This window comes from Sceloporus undulatus, chromosome 1, assembly GCF_019175285.1.
Source record: "Sceloporus undulatus isolate JIND9_A2432 ecotype Alabama chromosome 1, SceUnd_v1.1, whole genome shotgun sequence".
Taxonomy (NCBI): domain Eukaryota; kingdom Metazoa; phylum Chordata; class Lepidosauria; order Squamata; family Phrynosomatidae; genus Sceloporus; species Sceloporus undulatus.
In genome coordinates this window covers 102386007-102401376 of record NC_056522.1, presented here as the reverse complement: position 1 = coordinate 102401376, position 15370 = coordinate 102386007, and the positions used below count along the sequence as shown (strand labels likewise).

The 15370-nt window shown below is 38.6% G+C and overlaps 1 protein-coding gene across 3 annotated transcripts in view; it reads left to right on the top strand.

Moving 5' to 3' along the window:
* PKIB (cAMP-dependent protein kinase inhibitor beta) overlaps positions 1-15370 on the top strand; it is a 71392-nt gene that overhangs the window by 51498 nt on the left and 4524 nt on the right. The window lies entirely within an intron of this gene.

Below are 15370 nucleotides of genomic sequence, written 5' to 3'. Positions count from 1 at the left end.
AACACAGTACGCATCCCTGGCTGCACTGACTGCCACTCCATAGGAACACAACAAGTTCTCATGGAGTGTTCTGTCAGATAATTTCTGATGTTTCCGCCAATAGCGCTTTAGCCATTGCACAGCCCACTTCATCTGGCGAAGATCTTCTGTATACCAGAGTCTTTTCTTTGGAGCAGGCCGGCAAGGATGCCCGGGAACAATACTGTCTATAGCCCCGGTTAAATTACTATCCCAGTTGTCAACCAGGGTTTCGACAGTATCACCATCGTTCCCAAACACAATACCAAACAAGGTCAGCAACCTCATGGTTTTATATTCCAAAACTGTTGCTTATCTCATAGCTTATTTTTAAAAAAGGGTGCAGGTGTCACTAGTGTCATGCTCTGCAGGCGACTTATGAGGAGGGTTTGGCTGCTCTTCAGCCCCCTCAATCTTCCTTATTGATTTCCCAAGAGGTGTTTTGTCCAGGTTAGATTACTTAAAAACCCAGTTTTCCCCTCCTCTGGCAACTTGCTATGCATAGAGCTCCATACTTAGGTGCCAACCATGATGCCATCACACCAGAAGTATCAAAGGCCTGTCCAAACACAAAGGTCTTCAGCTACCTATAAAAAGGATAGCAGGGAGGGTGAAAATCTAAACTCTCTAGGAAGGGAGTTGCAGAGGTCACAAGCACCCATGGAGAACGCCTTCTCCCATCTTCTTACCAGAAGTACTTATGCATGTGTTGAGAGAGAGAGAAGGGTTTCCTCAAAATATTTAAAAAAACATGAGCGTATGGAAAAATACAGCTTTTCAGATAACCAGGACCTGAGCCATAATAAATTTTAGAACCTGATGGAAGATGGATTTTTAATATCCCCAGAGATGCTAATTGCCAAAGAGTCCAGGTGTCAATGTCACTTCTTTTTTTATTCACTATCTTTTCAAGAGTCAACTCCTGAGAAGCAGCCTGTTCATCCGGCCCCAAGCCAAGACAGCTTGTTCCATAGGTTCTAGGCTTGATCTTTAAATAGGTTGCGTAAAAGATGATACCATTTTATTACCAAGCTGTATGCCTGTGTAAAAGATGATACCATTTCATTGGTAAGCTGTATGCAGGCACTTTATGGAGAGGAAGATATAAATAGGCTATCAAACAGACATGTTAATTAAGAATGCTCTTATCTGCATTCTGACAAATGAAGTTATTGGGGGGGGGGATGAACAACAGTGACAAGTGCATTTGAAAGTAATGTAAGGCCAACATGTGTATAGCAACAGTGCAGTTCACTGAAAATGCAAGGTAATGGTCTGAAGGAGATCCAAGGATGAAAGAAAGGATGAGAATGAAAAGAGGTGGAAAGCAGCACTATCAATTTTGTTGGAGGCAAGGGAAAAAACATAATTACAATCTGAGAAGAGAGCTAATCGTCAAAATGGAAAAGTAAATTATATTTAATGACAGGAAGAGAAGAAAGATATAATTGAAATAATTGAGTCTAAAATCACATGCCAACTGTATGTTATTAACTGTCTCTGCAAGCACCTGGTGAAGTAAATATGAGTTTTGACTTTCAAAAGAAGATACGATAGAGAGGCTGAGATTTGCTTGGGGGATAAACAGAGAAATTAATATGTTTGCCCAGTCTAACCTGTTTGGTGAGGAGAAGAAAAGAATGCTTAATAGCTCTTACAGAAAGATACAAAAATGCTGGGAAAGAGAAGGCTGGAGGGGATTAAATGAACAGGTTGCTTGCAGCATGTGGAAGTGGTACTTTCCCCAGAGGTTCCTTTTAACGGAATGCCTGTTATTGAGCAAATTTCAAGGTATCTTAATTATGGAATTGAATATCTAAATTTTCCTGATGGTACTGCACATGCATACACACCGAACAGCACAGAATAGTGGAAGATTTTTATGTTAAAGGTGGCCAACTGTGTAAAATTTATTTTTGCTCTTAATTCCAATAAATGAGAAAGGGGGGGTTGAAGATCTTTTCCAGAACTGAGTGCCAGTATCTTTGAAACTCTGCAATGCTGTTATTTATTTCTTATTTCTTAAGATGTCTCTATTCTCTATTGTGCAATCTCAGGGCAGCATACTATCAAAACAATTACAGATACCTTGAAGCACTTTCATATTTACTGTAGTCTATCCTCTATTTTGAGATCTTAGGGCAGCATACTAGCAAAACAATATAAAAAATGTAAAACTATTTCAGACAACTTGAAACAGTTTCATATTTACTGGAATTATTCATTTTCTTGTTATACAGTGGTGTAACTAGTTGAAAACAGAGAAAACCCAAATAGCAAAAGCGTTAAGCGGTGTAAGCACAAGCATTTAGGTGCAAAGTTGAGGTTTGATGGATGGGGGGAGCATGAAAAAAATCAAATCATATGATTAGAAGGGACCCAGAGGCCACCTAGTCCAGTCCCCTGGCATTCAGGAAGCATCCCTATCAAGGTGCTGGACAGCTGCAGTAAAGAATGAACTTAATCTGAATAAAAGCTGTATTTTAAAGCACATATTATGTTGCATTACTTCAATATGAGAGAAAGAACAAGACTGACTGTCCCCTTTCAATCCACCCTATCGCCCAGCTAAATGTTATTGTTTTAAACAAACTTTGCACCAAGAATATTCAGCTTATAAAGGTAAACAGGCCAGAGTTGTCCAAATGTACCACAGTTATCTTTCATATTGCTCTGCAGTTGCTTTACAGAACTTCCAACTGCTAGTGGATGGCTGGAGGAGACTGTGTGCCAAATGCAGGGTTCAGTCTGGTCTGACAGAAGGAGATATAAATATACCTCAAAGGCTCCTCTGACTTGAGCAGACTTCCCAACTTCTCAACCTCTTTTGTTGAGTTCAGAGCATGCAATTCATTTACTGTAATTGTAAGTTTCTTTAATTTTGTCACAAACTGGAGGTTTGACATAGAATCATAGAGTTGGGAGTGACTACAAGGGCCATCCAGTCCAACCTCCTGTTATGGAGGAACACAGAATCAAAGCACCACCAACAGATGGCCATCCAGCCTCTGTTTAAAGACCTCCAAAGAAGGAGACTCCACCACACTCCAAGGGAATGCATTCCACTGTCAAACAGCTCTTCCTGTTGAGAAGTTCCACCTAATGTTTAGATGGAATGTCTTTTCCTGCAGCTTACATTGTTCTGGGTCCTATTCTCTGGAGCAGCAGAAAACAAGCTTGAGCCATCCTCAATATGACACCCTTTCAAATACTTAAACAAGGCTATCATCTCTTCTCCAGGCTAAACATTACTCAACTTCATAAGTCACTCTTCATAACGCATGGTTTCCAGACCCTTCACCATTTTGGTCACTCCTCCTCCATCTTGTCAACATGGCCATGATCTAGTCAGAGAGGGAAAATTTAACCACTGCATTTTCCCATTTGGGTTTCCACATAAGTGATCTTGGAGGTGCAAGCAACCAGGATCAGGCTCAGCTTAGAGACCAGGTGGCAAGAAAGCCACACAGAGGTAGTGCACCCAAGTGGAATCCTCAGCTGTATTGCCACAGCAGCCCCACCCCAGGTTATAGTCTAAATGGTGGATGATGTGGTATGTCAGGTGACAGGTTATCTGATAGCTAAATATGTGTGTTATGCCATGACACTTATTCCAGCTATATTTAATAAAGTTGCAGCCCTTTCTCTCCAATTATTTCTGTATTTCTTGGCTCCCTCCCCATCATCCAGCATCTCACTGCTAGACCTGCAAATACACGCATATACACACACAGCTGTATCTTGGGATGGTTAGGTCCTTTGCCAGCCTATGGCTAAGTGCAGTAAAGAATTAACTGACAATGAATAAAAGTTGCATTATTTCAAGTTATAAGTTCTGTCATCCTAGTATGAGACAGGACTGTTTTTGTTTTCTGTTGATAAATAGGACAACGTTATGGAAATAAAGATGGAGGTATCTTAGTCAAATAATGCATAAAAACTAAGATTGTATCTGCTAAGCATCCCTGCCATATATTTAAAAAAAAAAGAAAATTCAGAAAAAACTATAGAATACTTTTTTTAAGTGTAAATGCATTTTTGTAAGATCTTTCAGAACAGAAATTGATACAAAGTATCTCGACGTGTAATTCATGGATGATGATGATGATGATGATGATGGTGATGATGATGATGATGGTGATGATGATGATTGGTTAGGTTGCCACAACCAGTGTTATATCTTCATAATTTGGTAATGTAAATGCTAGTGAGTTTTCCAGACTTTTCACACCTAAAAGCAATCTTTTCTTCACATAAACACATACTTGGGCCTAAGTTCATATTGAAAAACCTTAGTGTTACCTACAGGGAAATGTGTGCGTGTCTGTTCAGACATTAGTTTGATGGTGTTCAATAGGAGTTCATCCCAAGTGGGTATTCCAAATCTAGTACTGTACAGTTGGCCCTTTAGTATCTGCTTGGGTTTGGTTCCAAGACCCCCCATGGATGATGATGATGATGATTATACTTTATTTATATAGCGCTGTAGACTTACACAGCGCTGTACATATAAACAATAAAATGGATAAAAATGAAACTGTCAATGGCGTACATTCTACAAAATATATATAAAACAATAGATAGTAATACAAATTAGAATTAGATAAAAATAAGCAGGCAACAAATTAAAAAACATCAAATATCAAATCAAATTTCAGATAAAAATCGGATAAACAATCACAATGCCTGGGAACGCTTCCCTGGTAATCCATGGATACTCAAGTCCCATTAAATGCAATGGCATAGTAACATGGTGTCCCTTACATAACATGGTAAAATCAAGCTTTGCTTTTTGGAATGTATAGTTTTTGGAATATTTTCAATCTGTAGATGCTTGTTTCCATGGATAAAGAATCTGTGGATACGGAGGGCCGATGATACCCAATGTTGGGAAGCCCTCTGGAGCAGGGGTTTCTAGAAAGGGGCTGGCCAGAAAGGCATCAAATATCCTCACTTTAGTCTGAGAATTTTATTTCAGTCAGTACACAGCATGTATAGGATTGCCATCCAGTCCTTTGCAAAAAGGCATCCATGTCCATTTCCACAATGGTAACTGCTTTCCTCCAACTCATACTAATCACAGAAATGACTGTAGTTTCTTCAGTTAAAAGGAGTTTAGTGACACTAAAATTCTCTCTGCTGCACTGTATAGCAAAGGACATGTGTGTGTGTTGGAGAGATAAGGGAATAAATACTACATATTTCTGTGAACTGATCCTTAGCTGTAGTCCTGTGCTTCATGCTTGTAAAAGGAATAAGTCTTTTACTACTGACTTTTGAATACATGGGTTTAAAACATTCCTGGTGAAACATCAGGAATAAACTCTTCTAGAACATGGCCACATAGCCTGAAAAACCCACAAAAAACTATGGATGCCGCCATAAAAGCCTTAGACTTCACATGGGTTTAAAATTATGACACTGCTGACTCCAAAATTGAAGGCAGGTAGATATGTGCATGTTGTATTTTGCCTCTTTTCTTGCCTCTGTCAAGTACAAACTCTCAACCATCTTGTGGATTTGTGATGTTCTTTAAGCAGTATAAATTACTGCTTAAAGCCCTGGAGGTGCAGTGGTTAAATGCCTGTACTGCAGCCACTCACTCAAAACCACAGGGTTGCGAGTTCAAGACCAGAAAAAGGGCTCAAGCTTGACTCTGGCTTGCATCCTTCCGAGGAGGTTGCTAAAATGAGTACCGAGATTGTTGGGGGCAAATTAGCTTACAGTTGTAAACCGCTTAGACACTGCTTAGGTGATATGAAGTGGTATATAAATGAAGCTTGTTTGTAAGTGTGTGGAAGAAAACAACCCCATTTATAAGGCCTTTTAATAAGCTTTATCTTTATGTGTGCACTTAAAACAGCTTAGCTATTCACCTGGATATCTAAAGTATTATGCAGCCAAGTGTGCTTGAGAGAGGCATGCTCATCTAGGAATAAGATTAAGAGCTTCATGTTTAGCATCACTTAGTAGAAACCCTCCAGATAATAGGTGAAATTTCCCTCAGATACTGAATAGTAGTTGATTAAAAAAAATCTCCAAAGAGTCCTGTACCAGCAAAGATAAACAATGAATCAAATGCAATATTGAAACACACACATCTTCCTAAGATTACTCCAATCATTTTCATTTCCCAAATTACCACCCATTTATACATTTGAATAAAGGTGTTGATTAAAAATACAGCTTGATTTATTCTGTCATTTTGCTTTTACAGACTTTTAAAAAAATGTTTAAAGCATTTCAAATGGACAGGTCAAATAGTATAGATAATTTCAGAATAAATATTTTGCACAAACCAAACAAGAAACACAGTGGCAATGCAACAACAACAACAATAACAAAACTTTAAAGGGCAACCTTTTCAGTTTGACCTCAGAAGAGCCTATAAGCAACTATAGCAGAAATCTGTTGAATGCTGTACCTCAGGGCTTGAAAGAGAAGTACAAAGAAGTGGTGCTGGGCCTATGTTGGTACATCAGTTGAATAGTTGAGAAGTAGGTATGAGTCAAAGTGCATTAATAAGAAATGATGAGCCAATAGATGTATGGCATTTGAAAAGTAAAATGTGTTGGTATTTTTCCTAGCCAGAAAGGGGTCTCTTCTTTCTTTTATAGACCTAACTATACCTCCAGGATAGGATAACCTTTATTCTTTTTCAACACTGTTCATTATAATAGAAGAAATATAATACACATCATAAACAAATCTGACATTTATACAAAACAGAACATCAGCATTATGCGATAAGACAATTAAACACTGACACAAAAAACAAATATTATGTCTTAATCTAATTATACCAGAACTTCCCAGCTCCACTGCTACATCCCCATGTTATCACAGCCTGTTCACTTATGCTCTCTGAACCAGAGTTTTGGGAAAGTTACTTTTTTGGACTATAACTCATAGTATGGTAGTGGCAGTGGTAACTTGAGGCTTCCATGTCAGTGGGGAAGTGAATGTGCTCTGTGTTTTAGTATGACCTTTAAGGATGCTAATCTGGGGTGCTCCAATCAGTTCAGCATGTTGGATAGCTGCTTTAAAGTTTAGACTAGAACCCAGAGTGGGTTTACTGCTGGGGGGATATAAGAGATGCATAATAATAATAATAATAATGCTTTTACCATTCTCTGCTCTAAGCCTGCAAGTTATGACAAGAATGAAGAGAGAGGAGGCATTGATTTACCACTTGGGGCTGATTTAGGTTTAATACTTAATTTGAATGAAATATTTATTTGTAACCCATGGCAGAACCCTATCTAGATCATGCAACAGTTAAGTGATTTTTGTTGGCCCATATATATGTAATGGCTACATCGCAGCAAATCCTCAATCTGGACCAAACCTTACCCAAGAAATAATATTCTGAACATTGCAACAGCCAGGTAGCTGCCCATCCCCACCTTTTGGTGATACTTTGTCCAAGATGTAATGGATGCTACTTAGTGTAACCTTCCCCATCTGGCATGCTCAGAATGTGCTGGACTACAGCTCTCATGACCTATAAATGGCCATGCTATTTGTGGAAGATGGTAGTTGTAGTTCAAAACCTCTGGAGGTTGCTAGATTGGAGAAGACTTATTTTGGCAAATGAATCTATTTGTACCAGGTGTGTATTTTTTATCAAATGCCATTGCTTAAGAAAAAAAAGCAGAGGGTAGTAACTATTTAATTTAGGGCAATTACCAGAGTCATCCCAAGATAATGTGTTACTTGAAGGAAAGAATAATATGGTACCCTTCTCTGTTCTGCACACATAAGTCAATTAGAATGATAGTAGAATCTTCCTTCATTAGTAGCATTCACTGTCATACCTGGGGAATCTGAGCTGTTGCAAAACAATCTGCATCATTTTGTTTCCAGTATTTGTTTGAAGTTGCCTCAGTTTACTTCAAGGTGCGGCTGGCTTGGCTGATTACTTTAGAGTCTTATGCTATAGCATTTGTTCTGTAGTGTATGTTCTAAAATATATTACTGTTTTGGCAATATCAAAAACGAGCCCTTAAATTATGCTAGTGATTATGCCCTCTTTTCCAATGAAATCTGAAGTCTTGTTGCCTAAAACCATCCTTTGTTCTATGTAAACACTGACTTCCATTTGAGGAGTAAGGAAGTTTGTGTCATCTTTAAAATCTAGAGGGAATATTTCAGAAGTGACCAAAACAATCTAAAAACAGCAAGTAGTGATGCTTTTCACTTCACCATCCTGTATAGAGAGGAAGCAATCACACTGTGTGACATTTCCAAAGGAACTGTTTAATTTCCCTGGTGAACTATTAATATGGATTTGTATCAATCTCTCCTCAACAGCCTTACACAGAGAGACCAGTATGATGCAAGGGTGTGTGTGTGTGAAAATCTATAGCAAATATCATCATAATGGAGGTGGAGGGATGGCACACTAACAGCAACATCTTCATTGGAGAGCAATTTACTCCCATCCACTGCTAACAACAGTTTTTAATCCTGAGTTGTCCCTAATAATGAATGCTAAAAGGCTCTAGATCAGTGGTAGGCAACCTTTTTGAGCCGGGGGCCGGGTTGCTGTCCCTCAGACAACTGGGGGGCAGAAGCCAAAAAATATATAATTAAATAAAAATTTAAAATATTAAATAAATAAATAAACCGGGACAAATGTAGGACAACATTTTCAAATGGGGGACACTTTTTTATAAAAAATGGAGGACACGCAAAAAAATGTGCTGATTTATAAAAAAAAGTTAAGATAAATGCATGTTTCTGAGGCTTCTATAGACAATTGCCCCACCATGCCCCTCCACAAGAGGCCAAAGGCCCCGGCGGCAAGACCGGACTGGGGCTGGTCCCAAGGCCTCGCCGGGCTGCATCCGGCCCGCGGGCCGCAGGTTGCCTACCTCTGCTCTAGATGTTTCCAAGTGGAGGCTTTACAGCTTGGAAAAGTAACTTTTGAACCAGCTCCAAGAATCATCCAGTCAACATGGACATGCAAGCTGGGAGTCTGATCCAAAAAAGTAAATTCTCCATTCTGTATATTGATTCCTAGAGCTTTTGGTCAAAGAACACTGTTGATATTCTGTTCTAAAAACACATTTTTTTGTGGTAAGGAAGAAGTTGGAATAAGTGGTGGGGAAATACCTTTATAGACTATAGCAAAGCATTTGACTGTATAGATCATGAAAAACTATGGATGGCTCTTAAGGACATGGGAGTGCCACTACATCTGAGATTCCTAATGAAAAAATCTGTACTTAAGACAAGAAGCTGTTCTACTCCGTGTTAGAACAGAACATGGAGAAACAGAATGGTTCCCAATTGGCAAAGAGGTCAGGCAAGGCGGCATTCTATCTGTTCAACTTACATGCAGAAAATATTATACAAAGAGCAGGTTTAGACTCAGAAGAAGGAGTAAAAAATAGGAGGAAAGAAAATCAACAATTTAAGGGTTCATTCAGACATCTTTCTTTTTAGCACAACAGTGCAAATAATCTCCTTCACATATTCCAGGTTCGTGGTTTACACTACTTTTTTATTGGAACCACATCACTGAAAAGAGATTCCACCTCAACATTAGAAAGAACTTCCTGACAGTAAGGGCTGTTCGACAGTGGAACACACTCCTTCCTCGGAGTGCAGTGGAGTCTCCTTCCTTGGAGGTCTTTAAGCAGAGGCTGGATGGCCATCTGTCGGGGATGCTTTGATTTGGATTTCCTGCATGGCAGGGAGTTGGACTGGATGGCCCGTGCGGTCTCTTCCAACTCTATGATTCTATGATTCTATGACTGTGCATCTCTTCATGTTCTGTTGCTCACATGTGCTTGATATCCCTGTGCTTTCGACACAAGGGTGCCGGTGACCCCTGAGATGTACTCAGCTGGGCATTTTGAGGCAGGAGTGGCAGCAACATCTCCCACTTCTTGGCGCCACTGGCTGCCAAGAGATGGGGGGAATGGAAACAGGAGAGGGAGAGTTCTTTTCTTCCCCCACCAGAGGAGAAAGACGCAGGGCATACAGAGTTTAATCCCAGGTCTATTCGCATTGGTTATTCACACTGCTGATGAGGCAAAGCTTTTTTAAAAACTCTGAAAAATACCCAGTACTGGTTATCCCAGGTCAAGTGGGATTTTGGGCAGCCCCCCCCCCTCAAAAAAGCGAACAGGTGCATTTGGGATGCATGTGAACAATGGAAATTCAACCTGGATTCATCCTGGATTATTTTCACCATCTGTATAGTCCCTAAACTATTCAAATGACACCATACTACTAGTAGGAAAAAAAAAATCACAGACTTGAAAGATTTATTAAGGAAAGTCAAAGAAGAAAGTGCAAGTACAGGTTTAATGATGAACATAAAACAAAAATAATGACCACAGAGGACTTAATTCGACTAAACAATTAGAAGATTTAAACAGTGACAGAGTTCCTGTACTTTGGATCAAACATTGATCAGAAAGGAGACTGTAGTCAAGAAATCAGAAGACTAGGAATGGGAACGGCACCTGTGACAGAACTAGACAAGATCCTAAAGCATAAAGATATATAATGAAGCATTAAATTTTGAATTATCCAATCCATTGTATTCTCCATCACCATGTATAGAAAGTGGACAGAAAGAAAATCAACTCATTTGAAATGTGGTGCTGGAGAAGAACATTGAGGACACCATGGATAGCCCAAAAGACAAACAAATGGGTCCTAGAACACATCAATCCTGTAACCTCTCTGGAAGCGAAGTTGATCAAACTGAGGTTGTCGTACTTTGGACACAACATGAGGAAGCATGACTCATTGGACCCCTTTGAAAAGACAATAATACTAAGAAAGGAGAAGGGAAGTAGAAATAGAAGACTGCATGTTAGATGTATAGACTTTATTAGGGAGGTCATGGATATGAATTTATAGGACCTGAGCAGAGCAGTGGAGGGCAGGGGGTTTGGGAGATATCTCGTGCACAGGGTCACCATGAGTTAGGGTCAATAAACAGTCATTGTTTGGACTCCCAATAATTTCTGTCAAAAGGGGAGAGAATTGCATAATAAAAACCTTGCCTGAAAGTACCTTTTCTTTCATTCCTTATATGCTTAAAATGAACTCTACTTAGTGTTCATGTTTTGTCTAAACTGATACTAAAGGGAAATTACAGAGAGAATCTGAAATTAACACTCTCTCCTTCCCTCCCCATTCTCTTTTTCTTACTAAAAACAAAAACAAAAAACAAATAAATAAGCAATCCCATGTCCTTTCCTTTCACAGTTTGGCCAAAGAATTTGAGCCACAGCTGGGTCAATATGAAAGGATGACCTGGATTTAGATTAAACTTTATAATGTTTATCTATTATTAACTTCTCTTGTAACAACCATTGACATCAGTTGTAGTAAGAGCCATGGTTTTCAGCCAGATGTTTCCGGGATGCTTTTCGGACAAAAGTCACTTGAAAGCTTACACTATGATGCAAACATTCGTTTCATTTCATACAAATGAAAGAGCATTGGCATTTCTTTAAAAAAAAATTCAGACTTATTCAGGACTTGATACAGGGCAAAAGAGGGGCATTTTAGTAACTGGAAAGATTAAGAAATTTTACATCTGGTAGTTAATTCTTGGGCTTGTATTTTTACATCTAACAAACTGGAGGAGAAAATAATTTATTTTAAAAGGTTTTTCTCACTTTGGTGTGTACCAAAGGCTTACAAAGCACTTACTCATATTGGTAATGTGACATACGATTTTGAAGATAAATCTGTGGCTCAACATAGTTTTAAAGACTATGTAGGTGTGTCTAACACAATGTTCACCAAATAATCTCTCAAAAAAGCAGTCAACATGATACAAAATGTGTGATACTAAAATAATCTCAAAAAAGCAGTCAACATGATACAAGATGTCTGAACCAATTAAAAAACAACTTAAGAAAAATGAAACAAGAATTACTCTCTCACATCCAAACAGAATATGACCACATCCCAAATGATAGAGTTAAGACAGAAAAATACATCAAGTGACTTGAGCTCAGGAAAGTAACTTTTTTAAAACCACATCTCCCAGAATTCCCTAGGCAGCATGGTCCCTCTACTGATGTAGAAATTCCAAAAGTTACAGTAAAAAATTACTTTCTCCAATCTCTGGAGCTAACAAATGTTGACAACTTTATAGTGAAGAAAGACCCAAATAGCATCATGCTATTTCCTGATCCTGTTTACAGACTCACTTCCTTTCTCCCACGGGAATCCTGAGTGCATTGAATAGCAATGAAGTGCTTCCCTGTTCTATCTTTGCTTTGGACTTACTTGATTTGTCGTCAGCTCTCAAACCACAACTATTCTATAGGACTGTTGATATTTCCCAAACATTTTGTCAATTTAGTCTTCAATTTTGCTTTTAACAAAGTGATTGACTGAAATGATTAAAATCTGCAGTCACCATGATCTACATCTTTGCTGGAAATAGGCTGCAGGGTCAAAAGCAGCTGAGATATTCATGGAGTTGAAGTCCACAAAAAGTAACTTTTTCGAGCTGTGTCCTGAATGATGAATACTTGTTGTATTAGGTTGCTGTGGTCAATTCCTACTGATTCAGTTACCTGCTGGGAATGAAACTGAATACAGGGCTCCCTTTCTTTCTAGTCCAACATCTCCACTTTCATGCAAAAGCTATTTTTAAGGATCTGTCTGTCACTATCAGTGTCTCTATACAACTGTTGTCTAAGTAAGATTCAATATTATGAGCCAATGTGGTATTGTGGTTTGAGCATTGGACTATGATTGTGGAGATCAGGGTTCAAATACCTACATGGCAATGGCAACCCATGGTTATGAAACACATGGCCATGGACCTTGGGCAAGTCTCAGCCCCAGGAAACCCTATGATAGGTTCACCTTATATTACCCAAAAAGGTTAGGCACACTTGGAGTCCCTGCAAGCAGTGTCAGCATCTCCTTTGAAAGTTAGGGATTTAATTAGCTCAAAAGGAGGCATGAGAGAGGTGGGTAACTTACTACTTTTTCATAAACCATGAAAATCCATTCCCAACGGTTGGAATATCCTGGGAAATGGTGTGGGATTTCATGCAGAAGACCTATATAAAAATAGTAAGAATTTAACAGAAACTACTTTACTCCTTGAATGGAGGAGTCACATAGCAACCAATCCAATAAATTTATTTCAAAATAAAGTAGACTTTCATCAGGGGAAATTAGGATCAAGAAAGCTCATGCTACCAGCTTCTTTCTTTTAGTCTCAAAGGTGCTACAAGATCTCTTTGCACACTTGGAAAGAGTGGGATTCTGCCCTAGGGGATCCTACTGTGCAGCTGAGTGTGCCTTCATACAAAAAGTAAACAGCAGATGTCCATAGAGTCCCTTACTTCAGCATGTGTGCACAGCAAAACAGAAGGAATAGGGGAGATAAGATAACCCTCCTTGCCATCCATTTCCTATGTGCTAATAATGAATAGATTTACAAGCTTGGCTTCCAAATGGAAATCATAAGAAAAGTAGATGGTATACAAAAATAAAATATCAATATGTGAAGTCGAAGGCTTTCATGATTGGCATCCATACTTTTCTGTGGTTTTTCCGGGCTATGTTGCCATGTTCTGTAAGAATTTATTCCTGACATTTCTCCTGCATCTGTGGCTAGCATCTTCAGAGGGTGGTGGCATGAAAGTATGTGGGCATAGAATGCTATTTGAAAACACTGAAATTCTGGACCATGGCAGCAACTACCAGGTCAGAATTCACAGGGAGGCCATTGTGATCCATAAACCCAAGAAATAAGAAACACTGAGAATAAACAAAGTTTGGGTACAAGTCCTGAAGAACACCAAAATTAAGACTCAGTACATGCAAATGAACACCAGCAAGGGATTACTAATTAAATAAACACACATCCTCCCCCCCTGAGGCCTTGCCATTCAACCACAGACTAATCCATAGATTAACATGTAAATCACTTCCTCCCAACCAAGGGTTGCACGAGTATATATATCCCACACACTTCCATGCCACCACCCTCTGAAGATGCCAGACACAGATGCAGGCAAAACATCAGGGAATAAATTATTCCAGATCATGGCCACATAGCCTGGAAAACCCCCAAAAAACTATAATAACAGGTTTATATTATTATTATTATTATTATTATTATTATTATTATTATTATTATTGGCTTTGGTACCAAATTTTCTAATAAGGAAATGTTCAGAAACACATCTCTTTATGTTAACTGTGGTATAACTGTACTAGTATCTAGTAACAGTTCCTAATCATTTTTTTCAAGTTATTTTTTTATAAAAATAAAAAAAAATGTTTTTAATTTCTTTTTAAAGTGGGTCCTAAAAAGCATTTTGAGTGGACTTTTTCAGGTTTTCTCCTATCAACCCATAAATGGATTTTTAAAAACTAACCAATTTTAAAGCAGGCAATAATAGGAGTTACTTTTCAAAAAAAATGTAATGAGTTGTGAAAACAAAGTACTTGCGAAATGCTACAGTGAGTAATGAGAAGAAATCACATTTAACAAATAAATTTCTAAGATCTTTCAAAATGGGATCAGAAGGAAGTACTGTATCTGCAGACTTGTGGATATGAAACAAGGGATGTAGTTACACTGCAGAAATAAAGCAGTTTGACACCATTTTACCTGCTATGACTCTACTCTACCCAAAGAATTCTGAGATTTGTAATTTGGTGAGGTAGCCGAGCCATCTGACAGACCACGCTGAATACCTACCAAACTACAAATCCCAGAATTCCGCAGGCTGGAACTATGGTGGCTAAAGTAGTGTCAAACTGCTTTATTTCTTCAGTGTGGAGTATTTAAAATATAAAACTCTAGGAGGCATTTTCTTAAAAAAAAAATCAATGGGAATGAACATGATAATTAGTCACAGAAAGTAGAGCGCCAGGCAGAAGTGTCAGTTGGAGCAGTGGGGCATGGGTTCTTTATTTGGAGAGAGTGATAGTCTGGAGATTTGAACAGGAACACTTCTTTTGGGAGGGGTGATACGCTGCAACATTTTGCTACAGGCCCCAACATAGCCTAAACCTTTTGTTCAAATGGTGAATATGGATTGCCATAAACAATGGCATTTGTCACTGAACAACCTTCCAAGAGGCATGGCTCCTGTTTTAAAACCACATATTGCATGAATTAGGTATTTCTAACAGTTTAATGTGTTTTCTTCTGATTGAATATCACACATTTATGAAATGATAGTACTTTGCCATACTTCCAGATTTGCACAGAAATGTCACAGATTTTATCTGTTTTATCCTTTTGCCCCCACAGTTTATATTTTTCCATGTACATACATACGTACTGTATATATCTTCCACTTGAGCATAAGACTTTGCATGTCTGGCAAGGTGGACT